Consider the following 14,103-nt stretch of genomic DNA (forward strand, 5'->3'; position numbering starts at 1 on the left):
CATCTCGCACTTTTTAAGTGGGGTAGAATGTAAGATTCCTCCCCAGCCTTCGAGGTATACAGGAGTAAGAATCTCCCTTTCTGATCTTATAATTATTCCCTCTCTAAAATAAAAGAAAGTTCTGTTTAACAAAGGAAGACCCTTTTCCTAGAATACTTCTCAAGAGTCCCACCTGTTTTAAGGATTCAGAACAATGAGTTCAGAAGTGAGAATCGATGTTTTGGATATCAAGGTTTTGGTCTTCATTCGAGTACGGCCCAAAAGAAGTTCTTTATCTCTTGGGGAGTATATGAAGTTATCCCCCAGATATTGTGAGCCTTATATCTGAATTCAATGAAAGTAGGTGACTTAGCCTACAAGCTTCTTTTATCTCTTCATCTCAAAATTCTTAATGCCTTCTATAGAAAAATGTGTCAAACCCAAATCATGGAAAGACGGTAAAACTTCAGTGGCAAGTTACCGTTGGCTTCTAAGTTACGCTAGCTCCTTCCTTTATATAAGTCGTAACTTTTACTTGTCGCTCACAGTAATCTTACTTCCATCGATCTCCTTTCTTCTTAATCTCCTTCATGGCTTGGCAACAAGAACTAGTTTTATCCATAATAATTCCTCACCTTCAAGACGCAAATGAATCTGTGAAGAAGGATTTTATAGAGCAGTATGAGCGCTCACTTTTCCCTCACTTGGGAACTTCTGTAGCGCAAACCAAATGGCGGACCTATCAAAACATAACTAGGGTAACACCCTGGGGTCAGCAGCACTTTCGTAACAATATCCGCTTGGCCATGGTAATTGAAGCTTTGGGTTTGGGTCCCCGATATTACTGTGTCATGAGATCAAGGCATCTTGGGTTTTCTGAGCGGGTCTTCTTACTGGCATGTTTTCTTCCTCATGAGAAGATATGCCTTTATCCCGTTTTTGGCTTGCCTCTCAGAGGTTCTTTTGTTAGATCACCTCATACCACTGAGATAGGTGCAGTAATAACCAACAGAATTATTCCCATAGATGAGTTACCTTATACTTGTGCAGCTTGTGAGGACTGCTTTTGTGATCATATGATGGACGGGCTTATGGAAGTGTAAAGAGTTCTTCTATCTTTACTGTATAAGTTTCGAGAATGAATAAAGTTTAAATCTTGTTCTTATTTTGAATCTTGCTCTCTTTAAGACGTTTCTTGGTGGTTAATCTTGATTAAAATTTTTCTCTAAGTCTCATATTCGTGCATCTTGCGAAATTATCCCAGTTTGCGAGATGAGGACATCTCGTATTTTTTAAGTGGGGTAGAATGTAAGATTCCTCCCCCACCCCCTTTTTGATGTCTAGTATCTTTCCCTGTAATCAATCCCTCTTCAGAAATATAAAGACCTTGTTTCTATCTGTTTTAGCCTAGAGAGAGAAAAATATTCTAGAGAGAGAATATTCAGATTTTGAATATTTTTGGATAGAAAAATATCTCTTCTAATTCTGATGAGTTTCCCTGAAACAGAAATTCAAAAAGAATTTTCCAATGTGCAATTGGAATTAATTGAAAATAGGTATAAAGAACCTTAGCCTAAGGGTCTAGATTTTCAGAAATCTTTAGACTATGGTCCAATTAAGGTTCCTATGGACCAATAGCATCAATCCATGTGTAGGGAGGAGATAAATCCAACTTGTAAAAAGAAAACACCCAAAAATGAGTAAATGCTCACATGAGGTGAAGAGTTGAAAATGTACAAGGTTTATTAGTAAAAAACTATGTGCAATATTAAAAATATGAGATATTTTGGGTATAATGATTTTATTATGACACATATGTAAGGAAGGGGAGTCCCTTAAATGCTCACATAAGATGAAGAGTTGAAAATGTACAAGGTTTATTAGTAAAAAACTATGAGCAATATTAAAAATATGAGATATTTTGGGTATCCAAAAATGAGTAAATGCTCACATAAGATGAAGAGTTGAAAATGTACAAGGTTTATTAGTAAAAAACTATGAGCAATATTAAAATGATTCCATTATGACACATATGTAAGGAAGGGGAGTTCTTTAAAGGAGGTGCATATTTCACATAAGATGAAGAGTTGAAAATGTACAAGGTTTATTAGTAAAAAAAACTATGAGCAATATTAAAATGATTCCATTATGACACATATGTAAGGAAGGGGAGTTCTTTAAAGGAGGTGCATATTTCACATGCTTGAATGAGTTTTAAACTCATAAAAATTGAGATATTTCATCTCTCCTCTCTCCTCATTCAAGTCTAGTTCCAAAAAGTTAGCTTAACTGACCTAAAAATGGTCAAATATTGACCAAACTGATTTAGAAAATTCTAGAATCAGTTTGTTTGGTTAGGAGCTCAATTTTTCCTATAAATAGAAGCCTCCCCCTTGTTGAAAAATATATAGTGTTTATGCATCGTTACTCTACTCCACCTAAGCCAAGAACTGTGAATTCATTTAATAATTCACTAGTTTTTGGATCTTCCCTCTTTCTTCAATCCCCATTAGTGGCTCCATCAACATACTTAACCAATTGATTGGTTGGGGGCCTCTACCGTGAACAAAGAATCAAGCAATTTGTAAGGTAATTAGTGAATATTGATCTTTTCTATAATTTCTCAATGTTTCTCTCTTCTCAACCCCTCTCAAGCTTGAGAAGCTTAATTGGTATGGTTTTTTAAATGCTATTAAAGTTAATTGGTGAATAGTAGTGAAGAGTTACATAATTTAATAAATGCTATTGAAGTTAATTTTTATTTATATTTAAATTCTAATGGTTTTTATGTAATTTCTCTCTCTCACTCAAGAAATGGTCATACTCATGACCCATTCTCAATCCAAATGAAGCTTTTCATAAAGCTTTTCCTTAATCCAAGATTAAGCTATGCTTGAGGCCAAATTAATGACTTTTTTCTATGCTTTTAGTTTATGCATATTGATGATTCAATCCATTATAGATTAATGATCCAATTAGAGATCATTTTAATTATTTCCTTAATGATAAGCTTTATCCCTTAGAAAAAATTGAGATTTATCAGTCATAGCAGCGGAGCTATGGCAAAATTTTTATAAAAATTATGCATAAAATAATTTCATTCAAAGCATAAAAAGAGGACTTCCTACCATATTCTAGGAATTATCATCCTAGATTAATTGAAAGAATTTCATTATAATCATGGAGAAATTAAATTTTAATATCATGCATAAAGGATAATTTTTTTATATCAAAAGTGTTACTTTTATCATTTTTAATTTTCATGCATAGAAGTATGCATAAAGGAAAATTTTTTATATCAAAAGTGTTACTTTTATCATTTTTAATTTTCATGCATAGAAGTATGCATAAAGGATAATTTTTTTATATCAAAAGTGTTACTTTTATCATATTGGATTTCATGCATAGAGGTATGCATAAAAGTTGAATATTTTATTATAAAAGTGTTACTTTTAGCATAATTGAATTTCATGCATAGAGGTATGCATAAAAGATATGGGAAGTGATAAGATATGATAAGATGCATGTGGATGTGGATATGGATGTGTATGTATGAATGTGGATATGGGATGTGGATGTATAAATGAGGATGTGAAAATGGAGATAAGCATGTAGATGTGGATGCATGAATGTGGATGTATGGATGTGGATGAGGATATAGATGTGGATGTATGGATGTGAATGTGCATGTAGATATGGATGTATATATGTGAATGGGAATGTGGATGTGGATGTATGTATGCATGTGGATGTGGATATGGATGTGTATGTATGAATGTGGATATGGGATGTGGATGTATAAATGAGGATGTGAAAATGGAGATAAGCATGTAGATGTGGATGTATGGATGTGAATGTGGATGTGTGAATGTGGATGTATGGATGTGGATGTATGGATGTGGATGTGGATGCATGGATGTAAATGTGGATGTGTATGTATGGATGTATGCATGTAGATGTGGATGCATGAATGTGGATGTATGGATGTGAATGAGGATATAGATGTGGATGTATGGATGTGAATGTGCATGTAGATATGGATGTATAGATGTGAATGGGAATGTGGATGTGGATGTATGTATGTATGTGGATGTGGATGTATGAATGAGGACGTGATAATGAATGTATGCATGTGGATGTGGATATGGATGTGTATGTATGAATGCGGATATGGATGTGTATGTATGGATGTGGATATGGGATGTGGATGTATAAATGAGGATGTGAAAATGGAGATAAGCATGTAGATGTGGATGTATGGATGTGAATGTGGATGTGGATGTGGATGTGGATGTATGGATGTGGATATGGATGTGAATATATGATATGTGATGTGAAGGAATCTGAAGTGAAGAGATGGAAAATGATATGATTGGATGAGTACACATATAAATGAAATGTGGAATAAGTAATGTGGATTGTATGAGGGATAATGTGAAAAAATGAGAGTTAATATAGAAATTGTATTTGTAAACTGTTTGTAAATGCTGTTTGTAAATGGCTGTTTTATGTCAAGAATGCTGGGAAAGCATTTTGACCGTCTTGTGATTAAGGTCGTGGAGACCTAACTGATAAAGTTGCAACTGCTGACGGAGAGTCAATGGAGGACGTCTCGCGTAGCAAGGTCGGCCGAGGTCTTGACCAGCCTCGGTTCGATTAAAATGGTGAGCTTCCGGTACGGTGGATGAGGGACCAAGGAAGCGGCCTATGAGTGAAGCGCTAGGTCACCTGCGAAGGATCCTAGAGGGTGCTGACCATACGGTGCTCGGGCTCTAGGTCGCCCAGGATACCCACGCGTGCGTCGAGGAAGATATTGGAACAAGGAGTAAGAGTTGTTTTGTGAAACCGGGCATGGATCTGGTTGATTGACCTTGCTGGTCTTCAATGGATGAGTCCATGGCTCTTTATATGGATCTGTTGGTTGATCTTGCTGATCTTCAACGAGAGTCCATCTTGATTTTTATAAGTGATTATATTGCCGAGTATTATGGACTAGGAACTATTGAAAAGGCCCCTGTGTGGACAGGTGGTGAGCGTTCTAGTTGCCAATGATGCCATAGATACTCTGATGAAGGAATGATGGGAAATTATGATTCAACTGGATAAATTGGAAGATTGTGATCAGTGGTACCATGGTTTCATTAAAGGATTGTTTTAAAGTTAGCTGATGCTAAGAAAAAGGCAATTTTCATATTGGGTGTGTAAGTGGTGTGGCTAGTTTTATGTTTGCATGAACTTCCGGCTAGGGGGCCTTGGAACTCTTTTCCTTGGTACCCGGGACAAAACCTAACCAAATTCCAAATTGGATCCCATCACTACAGTGGTTGGGCGGTTGGCTAACCCATGGGATCGGATGGGGTTAGGCTGGACTGATGGATCCGTAAATCGAGACTCAATTTCTGTTATTACGATAGATAAAGTAAATCCCGGATAGTAATTATTCTATGGATAGGAATCAACGACTGTGCCTCCTTGGTGGGGAAAAAAGCGTTGATCCCAATGATCCAAGTGCAAGTTTCTTCCTTGATCTGACCAAGTATCTTTATAGATGCAGTCGGATCTGTTTGATCAGTAAGGGTTTTGACTACGTTAGAGTAAAGAGTTATCCTGGTGGAATCGCCCATGCTTTTCGGATAAGGGAAGTTTTTTCGGGTTCGGTTTTTGAAAAACCGACGGATTAGTCTCTTGTCCGGATATCCGTGGACGAGGCCCCGAGTGTGGGTCCCTGCCCCGCGCATGAAGTGCTACTTCCGCTGCTAGTACCCCGAATCTGTTGCACGGTGGGAACAGGGATCTCACAATATTTCATTCTCACTCACCTCTTCAAATCCAAGAGGCCCCATGTGTCATGGTTTTTTAGCATGTCCAAAGTCACCGAGAACCCATCCTCAATGCATGCTATCATCAAGGTGTAGGCTGCCATGTCAAATGAAAAGAACCTTGGAGACATAAAAGGTGAATGGGTTAATTTCCCGACTGGATTGCAATTTTGACAGGTAGCCATTGCTATCAAAAAGATCCTCCATCTCCATGTTGTCACTAGAGGCATCTTTGTCCTCACCAGACTCACTGAAGGAGTTGTGCAAAGAGGAAAAGATGTTATCAATTGTTAGGCGTTTATTAAGGAGGTGGAATTCAACGTCTATTGAATCCCTAATACTTCCCAATAACAAATTATCTTCTATGGCTTCTTTGTGTGGAGTCTCATTCAAATCCTAGTCATTAGTAGCCTGCTACTTTTTTTTTTGCCTTGTCCTTGTTGCTCATCATGAGCAAGCCTATCCACCCACTTGATTAATCGATATGCTTACAAATAGGTGAGAGTGCCCCCTTCTTTCTATCTCTCCCCCCGTCATACAAACATGCCATGTGACCTTGCTAGGATGCACGAATCCTTGTATAGTCACTAGCCCTTGATTGAGGTGGAGATACCCGACGTGCTCGGGTTTACATTTGGGGCACCTATACGCAAGAAAAATTGCATTTTTGGTTTGGGGTTGGCAATGCCTATAGCCTCTAGGAGGAAAGACATTAATTCGGCCACCCTGGCACAAGATTTCAAATTAAATGCCCATGAATATAGATTCCATTTCAAATTACGCATGTGCGTCGTGACCCACCGCCATTAGCATGGTGGCCTAACCCCCCTTTCTGACGCCATCCCGCTTTTTTTGACGAGCTCAACATGCCGAGGTTTACATAAAAATTAAACCTAGGCCAAATGCCACGTGCATGCTTGCAATCTTGCCTTTTTCCATGCCCCACTTCCGTGCGTTCTTCCCCTCATCTCGCAAGCATCAAAGGCTACATGGAGAAAGTGTCGAGGCATGCTAGCCCCACATTGCCTGCGATATGGGATCCAGGATTTGACTCTCGAGATCAAAGGCCTTGGATGGGCTGAACTAGTTTGTCCAGTTTCCTAGGCGGGGAGCAAAAAACCCAATCCAAAATCAAATCCATATGGTCTCCCATTCCACACAAACACCCTACCATTACACTAGTGTGTGATTCATGCCCCTTTCCTGCATATCTAATACATATTCTTAGTTTTCAGCTTCAAGCAACCATGGATTAGATTGAATGGTCACCTGCTTCTTGATTTATGGGATCCTGCTTGGGGGTTTAGAGGTGAGGTGTGATGTGGAGAGCTACACATTCAAGCTTATGACCTCGCCTCTTTCATGAAGGCCCACATTGGGGGCGATCACGCCTAAGTATAATGTTGTATATGTAAGGAATAGAGTCTCCTCTAATGGTATGTAAAGACTATGAGATCTTTGATGAAAGTTTTATGCCTAGGTTTGAGACATAGACAAAGTTCAAGGTGTGATTTTTCTCTCTATTCAAAGTGTATCTATAACTCAACATTGTTTTTTATATGCTTGGGGGTCATGTGTTTTGGTGAAATGAATGGTCAAGTTTTTCACTGATGCATAGTTGAATGGTTATGTTCTGAAGGATAAATGGTTGTGTTTGGAAATATTAATGGTTGTGTCTATATTTTTCTGATGTGGAGGCAATCCACCAAGGCTAGCGGGGGAAAGCGTACCAAGAGAGAAAAGGCACAAACAGTTGAAAAGGAAGGGGAGTCTTAGGCAACAATTAGCTTGGATCAAATTAGTCATGTGGTTGAGACTAATTTTGAGGGTGCTCAGGATGCTAAGGAGGAGGTTGACAGTCAGACAATGAGTAACTCTTTACCAGGTGGATGAGTGGAATGTCAAAGAAGCTTTCTTACAAATTGTGCCTTACGTGATTTACGTAGACAAAGGTGAGGATATCATCCTAACATGGGCATAAGGAATAAGTCCGCACAAAGGGATCATAGGACACTGAAAACAATTAAATAATCTACATTATGTCAAGTTATGGTTTTTAACTTTTTGACTATCCTATTCGACAATTGCATGAATAAGGAAAGTTTTTTGACTTAAAAATATTTATTTGGGTTGTTTTCAAGATGAGGGCCTTTATGTCAAAACAACCTCAATCATTTCTAAAAGAATGACAACATATGTCTACCAGCCACATTTGCCAGTTTCGGATGTGTCATGTGGGGATGGTCCAAAGTGTTTGGCTATTGTTGGGGATTACACTGCTATTGGCAACGGTTTTATGAATGGCACAAAGAATGCATCTTACACCATAGTTCATGAGCACATGCTAAAATTCTCACCCAAGGGTAGACAATATGCAAGGAAATGGAGATCAGTTTCTTGGGCGACTAATTTGATATTTTTGGACCTCCCTTTTGGTGGAGTATTACATGGTGCCGTTGACTCTAGGCCCTTGTGGGATACAATATCTAAGGACCATGTGCGGTATGGAGTTGGTCTAGCTGCATCGACTCTTGGTGATTATGGTTGGTTGTTGATCATGGCATCGATGGGAGGTAATATTCCATGTAATGGAAGCTTGCAAGCCTTTTCTTTTGTCTTGCAATTTGTTTGATAAAAGTTAAGTTATGTTTTTATAGGAGAGATAGTGGGTTGACCGTTATTACCGTGTATTGGATTTGGAGATTTGGCGCCATGTTATTGTCATAAATCACTCACCCTATGGATACTATGAGACTACTGGTTTCTGGATAGAGGTAGTGTGTTTAGTGGTGGTTCTAGGAAATTTTGTTCAGTATATACAATTTTTTTGCCTCATTAGATTGTTTGTCATCATGTTGCAGTATACCTTTTCTATGCTCTTTGCAATTCATAGACGAGGTATGGTTCTTGTTGTGATTTATTGCTTGGAGAGTGCATCTCTTTTCGAGGTGCTTCGTATGCATCCTATGGATTCGGTGGCATACCATTATTTGCCAAATGTGTCTCATGCTAGGGATCTTGGGGGGGGGGTGTGGAGATCCATGGTGTTTTGGAGCGCAACGTTACTTTTATTACTGGGTATTTGGAGTTGTTTTGTCGTCTTGGTGGTGTTTGCCTTGAGTTGGGCTGTGGCACAGCTCCTTTGCTTAAGGCATGTTTGAGGTCAGGTCGTTTATGCGCTTCGATGGACTCTGACGAGGGTCTTCTATCTTCATACATACAGCCATTGCTTCTACCTACTAAGAGGCAAGGAGGCCAGGGAGATGCTAGCAATTCACATGATTGGGATGATGATATTGATGAGCATGTGGGGACAGAATCCATATGATTAGTGAGCATCTTGACCTTATTTCAGTGCTGATTGTTGATGACTATTTATTTGGGTTTGGTTTTTGATGTGCTTGGGACTACTGTCACTCTATTTTGATATGGATTTAGCAGTGTTTTGCATTAATTAGGTCTATGCTTGAGGATCCAAGTTTGTTATTTTGGTTACCTTCGTGCATATGTTTTAAGACTAGAACATTCAAGTTTGATCTACAATACACAAATATATTTAAACATGTGAATTTGCAAAAACTAAACAAATTTTATTCTTTATTTTCTATCCAAAGTGTTCTGCCAGAGTATGCTGAAGCAACGGCAAGAACCATGGCTAGAGACGCACGTTTTGAGAAGGACCATGCAGAACAACGTCACACTCGTCGTGTTTTCATAGATGTTGAGTGTGACTCAAATTGATTTATTTTGGTGTGTGTAGTGGACAATGCGACACATGGTTTTTGTGTTGGCTTGCGAGCCATGGTTGGCGATTTTGTTTTGGTCTTGTTTAATGCAGATATTATTGGGTCAAGTTCTGTGCAGTCACAAAATTGTAGTTGGAGTGGTGTTTCAACTTTGTATGGTGATTGACGTGATCTTCTAATGTATTGCTTATGTCTTGTGCTCACTTTGCATTGTTTTCTATTATAAAAGTTTGTCAAGTTACTTTCAATTTTTTGGGGTTAGTTGCCAAGTTTTGCTCTAATTTTCGACTAGCTCGCGAAAAGGTTACTCGTTCACTGTTTGGTAAGACTGCCACATTTGAATGATGGCTATGCTAAGAGACTCTCCAATGAGGCATATTTGATCTATGCACCAAGACCCTTGTACCTCATTTGAGCGCTACCTTTGAAACATACTCGCATCATTTGACTAATGCGGAACCAACCTACACAATGAATAAAGTCAGATACTGCAAAGTTGAATTGGAGGTCAACGCGTATCAATTCATGTCTTGGGATGTCTTTAGTTCTTTAGGTTCTCCAAACCCCCTATTGCGGGACCCTTTCCCAATTTGCAGAGTTGAAACTCAGCAGCCTTGCTAAGGCTGCGTGGCGAGGAAGAAAATTCAAAGGGGGCTGGGTGGGCTCATAACACGATGCTAAGAGTTGAAACTTAGCAGCCTTGCTAAGGTTGCGCGGCGAGGAAGAAAATTCAAAGGGGGCTAACACGATGCTAAGAGTGAGGTCCGTGCAATGTTGCAACTTGCAAGCCCACTGTGGCGGCCTCACAAATGAATATGACAAAACAATAACTGTAATCGCTTACTCTCACTCATTGTACACAAATTTCTCCAGACTCCAGAGGCAAGAAAATGGAGAAATCCACGGGAAATCAATACAAGACAACACATGCATATTCCATAAATGGGAGAGGATATACACAATAATCATGAGACTATATCAAAGACAAAACTTGGGCTGGAGTGAAAGAACCATAGGTTACCCCCCCCCCCCCCCCCCCCGCACACACACACATATCCAAATACATAAAACAAGAAGGGCATCACTTCAAGAGTGCAGGAGAGCATGTGTGAGTGTTGAGTAGACGTACTCAATGGGTTAAATCCCATCCACACACAAGGTTGCTTGCGCATGCTTCCCTTGTGCATGTATTTTCTTGAAGTATAATAGTAATGAGAAATGGCTTCTACAGATGCGAGATAGAGAAAAAGAAGTGAGAATTATACGAGTGGGAACGAGTGGGGTAGTACAACTTTTACTCCGCACATGCTGATCGCATATGCAACCCTACGTCAACGAGACACTGGCTGCATGTCTGGGATGGCCAGTTTGCGGCATCAAAGGGGTAGTAGAACCGCGGAGTGGATGGGGAGATTGGGAAGTCGATAGCATAGGAGAGATGAAGCGGCTTCTCGAGATGAGGATGGTGGCGAGTGCGCGAGGGAAAAAAACGTGCCTAATTGGATGAACGAGAGATTGTGTGCTCAGACGAAAGAAAAGAAGACCTGTATGCTTGAAGATTAACCCAGAGCTGGTCAGGTATCAGGTGGGGCTTTTCTCCATGTGTAGTGTTATTGTTTTCTGTCCAGGAAGGCCGCCTGCTAAGGTCTCCTGAGATAGGTGGGGATAGGCTTCAGGAAGATGTATTGCATGAGAAGGTGGTGTCCAAAGTCTTCTACTTAGGCAAAGGTTTTTTTTAATGTGTTGTTTGTTAAGGGTCAGTCCTGTGAGTGATAGAGCTTTTTGCGAAAGGTCCCCTCTTCTTAGGACAACGGTTAGTGCATGTATTTCCGTTGGACCCTCTTTTTGATGTTAATAAGAGCCTTCCGAATGCATGCCTGTGTGGGTTGACATTGAAGGCCTTCCTCCCTAGCTTAGGCCGGCTCTGCGGGATATTGCTTATTCTCTGGGACCGGTGCTGCAACATCCAAATGACGAGATGGGTGGTAGACAACCAGCCAACAGTGTTTGCATCTCCTGGAATACCACGAGAGATACACCGACATCGGTTGAAGTGGACTTAGGAGATTCGGGTATTTTAGAGTTGGGTCTAAAATTTGGAGCATTCCTCGGGAGTCTACCTTTAAATGCGGGTGGTTTGGGCATATAGCTAAAAAATGTATAGAACAGTCCCTGGGCAAAGGGGAAGCGGAAAAGGAGGCAAACAAGAATAGGGAAAAAAGAAACTCAATCGGTTGCTAGTCGGGGGATGGAAGCTAAGGGAAAAGAAATGATGAAAGATGGAGGTGAGGGACAGTCGGAAGGGGAATGGGTCAAGGTAAAAGAGAAAACTTGTGTCAGACAGGCCATAGTGGAGGCTAGGAAAAGTCATTCCAATCAGGGGGTAGAAGGAAAAGACAACAAATCCCAAGGCAGCTTGAGTCCCTTAATGTATTTACAATCCTTAGACTCCCTTGATGAGGAAGGGTGATAGTGGCCCTTCTTTGGAGCAAATAGTGGAAGAGGAAACACCCTACCATTACACTAGTGTGTGATTCATGCCACCCCCAGATCTGATACATTTTCTTATTTTTCACCATTAAGCGACCATGGATTAGGCCCATTACACATACCCCACCGCCCATGTATGGGCGAGGGAGATTGCCTAGGTGCCCATGAATTATGAGCAGTGGATACCCCCACCACCACTGGCAGGCAGGGGTATGGCGATGTGTAATGGGCCTTAGATCGAATGGCCGCCCGCTTCTTGATTTATGCGTTCCGCCCCCTGGGGAGAGCTACACATACCCATGTATGGGCGAGGGAGATTGCATGCCCATGAATTATGGGCGGTGGATACCCCCACCACATCAGCATGGGCAGGCAGGGGTATGGCGATGTTTAATGGGCCTTAGATCGAATGGCTGCTCGCTTCTTGATTTATGCGTTCCGCCCCCTCGGGAGAGCTACACATTCAAGCTTATGACTTCTTTAGGAATATGCCTAGTGTCCAAGTGATGGGAAGTTAGATTGCAAATTGCAAACCTAGCTAGGCGTGAACATCGTAGGCTATGGCTTCCACCCTAGTAGTGAAGGACTTAGGCATGTGCAATCAAATGTGCCCCATACCTCACCTTTTACCTACTAAAGCTAGTAATTTAAGTTGAAATTGATCCTTGCAATTAAAACAAAAATTGATCCTAGTAACTTAAATTGAAAATGACCCTAAGTTAAAGCTAGTGCCCCTATAGCTTGAGAGCATGCCCCCCAACCATTGCTGCCATGTAGACTAGAGGGACAATTCTTTGTGGGAGTAACTACATATAACCTGAACCCTCTTCTCAACACTCTCTCTCTCTCTCTCTCTCTCTCTCTCTCTCTCTCTCTCTCAAAAGTGAGAACTACTGCACCTTATAAAAAGATTGTTTTGAGATATTGGAAGCTTGCAAGGATAATGAGTATCCCCAAACAAGTCTAGTCAATGCCACTAACAAGGAGTGACAAGAATCATTAAAAGCCACTTTAAGGAAGTAGCTACCACTTTCTCCACCGAAGTTGAGTTCACTACTTGAGTGTAAAACGCTGTAGACAACACCTACAAGAGAACTTGCCGCATTGGAGGACTCCTGCAATATTGGTGGGTTAACAGAGACACCCTTAGACTCTTGCTAAGTTGAGCTTTCACACTACCCCAATAGTAACATGGGAACCATGTATATTCACTAATATCTACCTTCACAAGTCCACGACCATGGTGGCATCCTTTGATTTGAGACTGAGGAGGCAAGCATGAAGCTCCTTCAACAATCTAAGCTCTTGAAAAGAAAAAGGGTATGGTTTTTCAAGGAACATACTCCTTCCCAACTCAAGGAGAATCTCAATGGACTCAAGAAAGTGCAGCTACCAAGGCAGTTGGGAAAGGGTCCCACAATAGGGGGTTCGGAGAACCTAAAGAACTAAAGACATCCCAAGACATGAATTGATACGCATTGACCTCCAGATTAGCTCTGTAGCATCTGACTTTATTCATTGTGTAGATTGGTGTTCAACTCGAAAAGTAGCTCCGCATTAGTCAAATGATGCGAGTATGTTTCAAAGGTAGCGCTCAAATGAGGTACAAGGGTCTTGGTGCATAGATCAAATATGCCTCACTGGAGAGTCTCTTAGCATAGCCACCATTCACATGTGGGAGTTTTACCAAATAGCAACAACGAGTAACCTTTTCCCGAGCTGGTTGAAAATTAGAGCGACTAACCCCCAAAAATTGGAAGTAACTCGACAAACTTTTATATTAGAAAACAATGCAAAGTGAGCACAAGACATAAGCAATACATTAGAAGATCATGTCAATCACCACACAAAGTTGAAACACCACTCCAACTACACTTTTGTGACTACACGGAACTTGACCCAATAATATCTGCATTAAACAAGACCAAAACAAAATCACCCTGCCTTGGACTTCAAATTTGACGCCCTCCTAGAGGTACCTTGGCCTTCATGTGAAACCCATTACTTATAAAAATTACTTTTCATGGCCTTTTTTTACGTTCAAAATTTTACGAGGACCTTACTTGAAG

This window comes from Cibotium barometz, chromosome 19 (assembly GCF_041138505.1).
Source record: "Cibotium barometz isolate CiBa-2024 chromosome 19, ASM4113850v1, whole genome shotgun sequence".
NCBI lineage: Eukaryota > Viridiplantae > Streptophyta > Polypodiopsida > Cyatheales > Cibotiaceae > Cibotium > Cibotium barometz.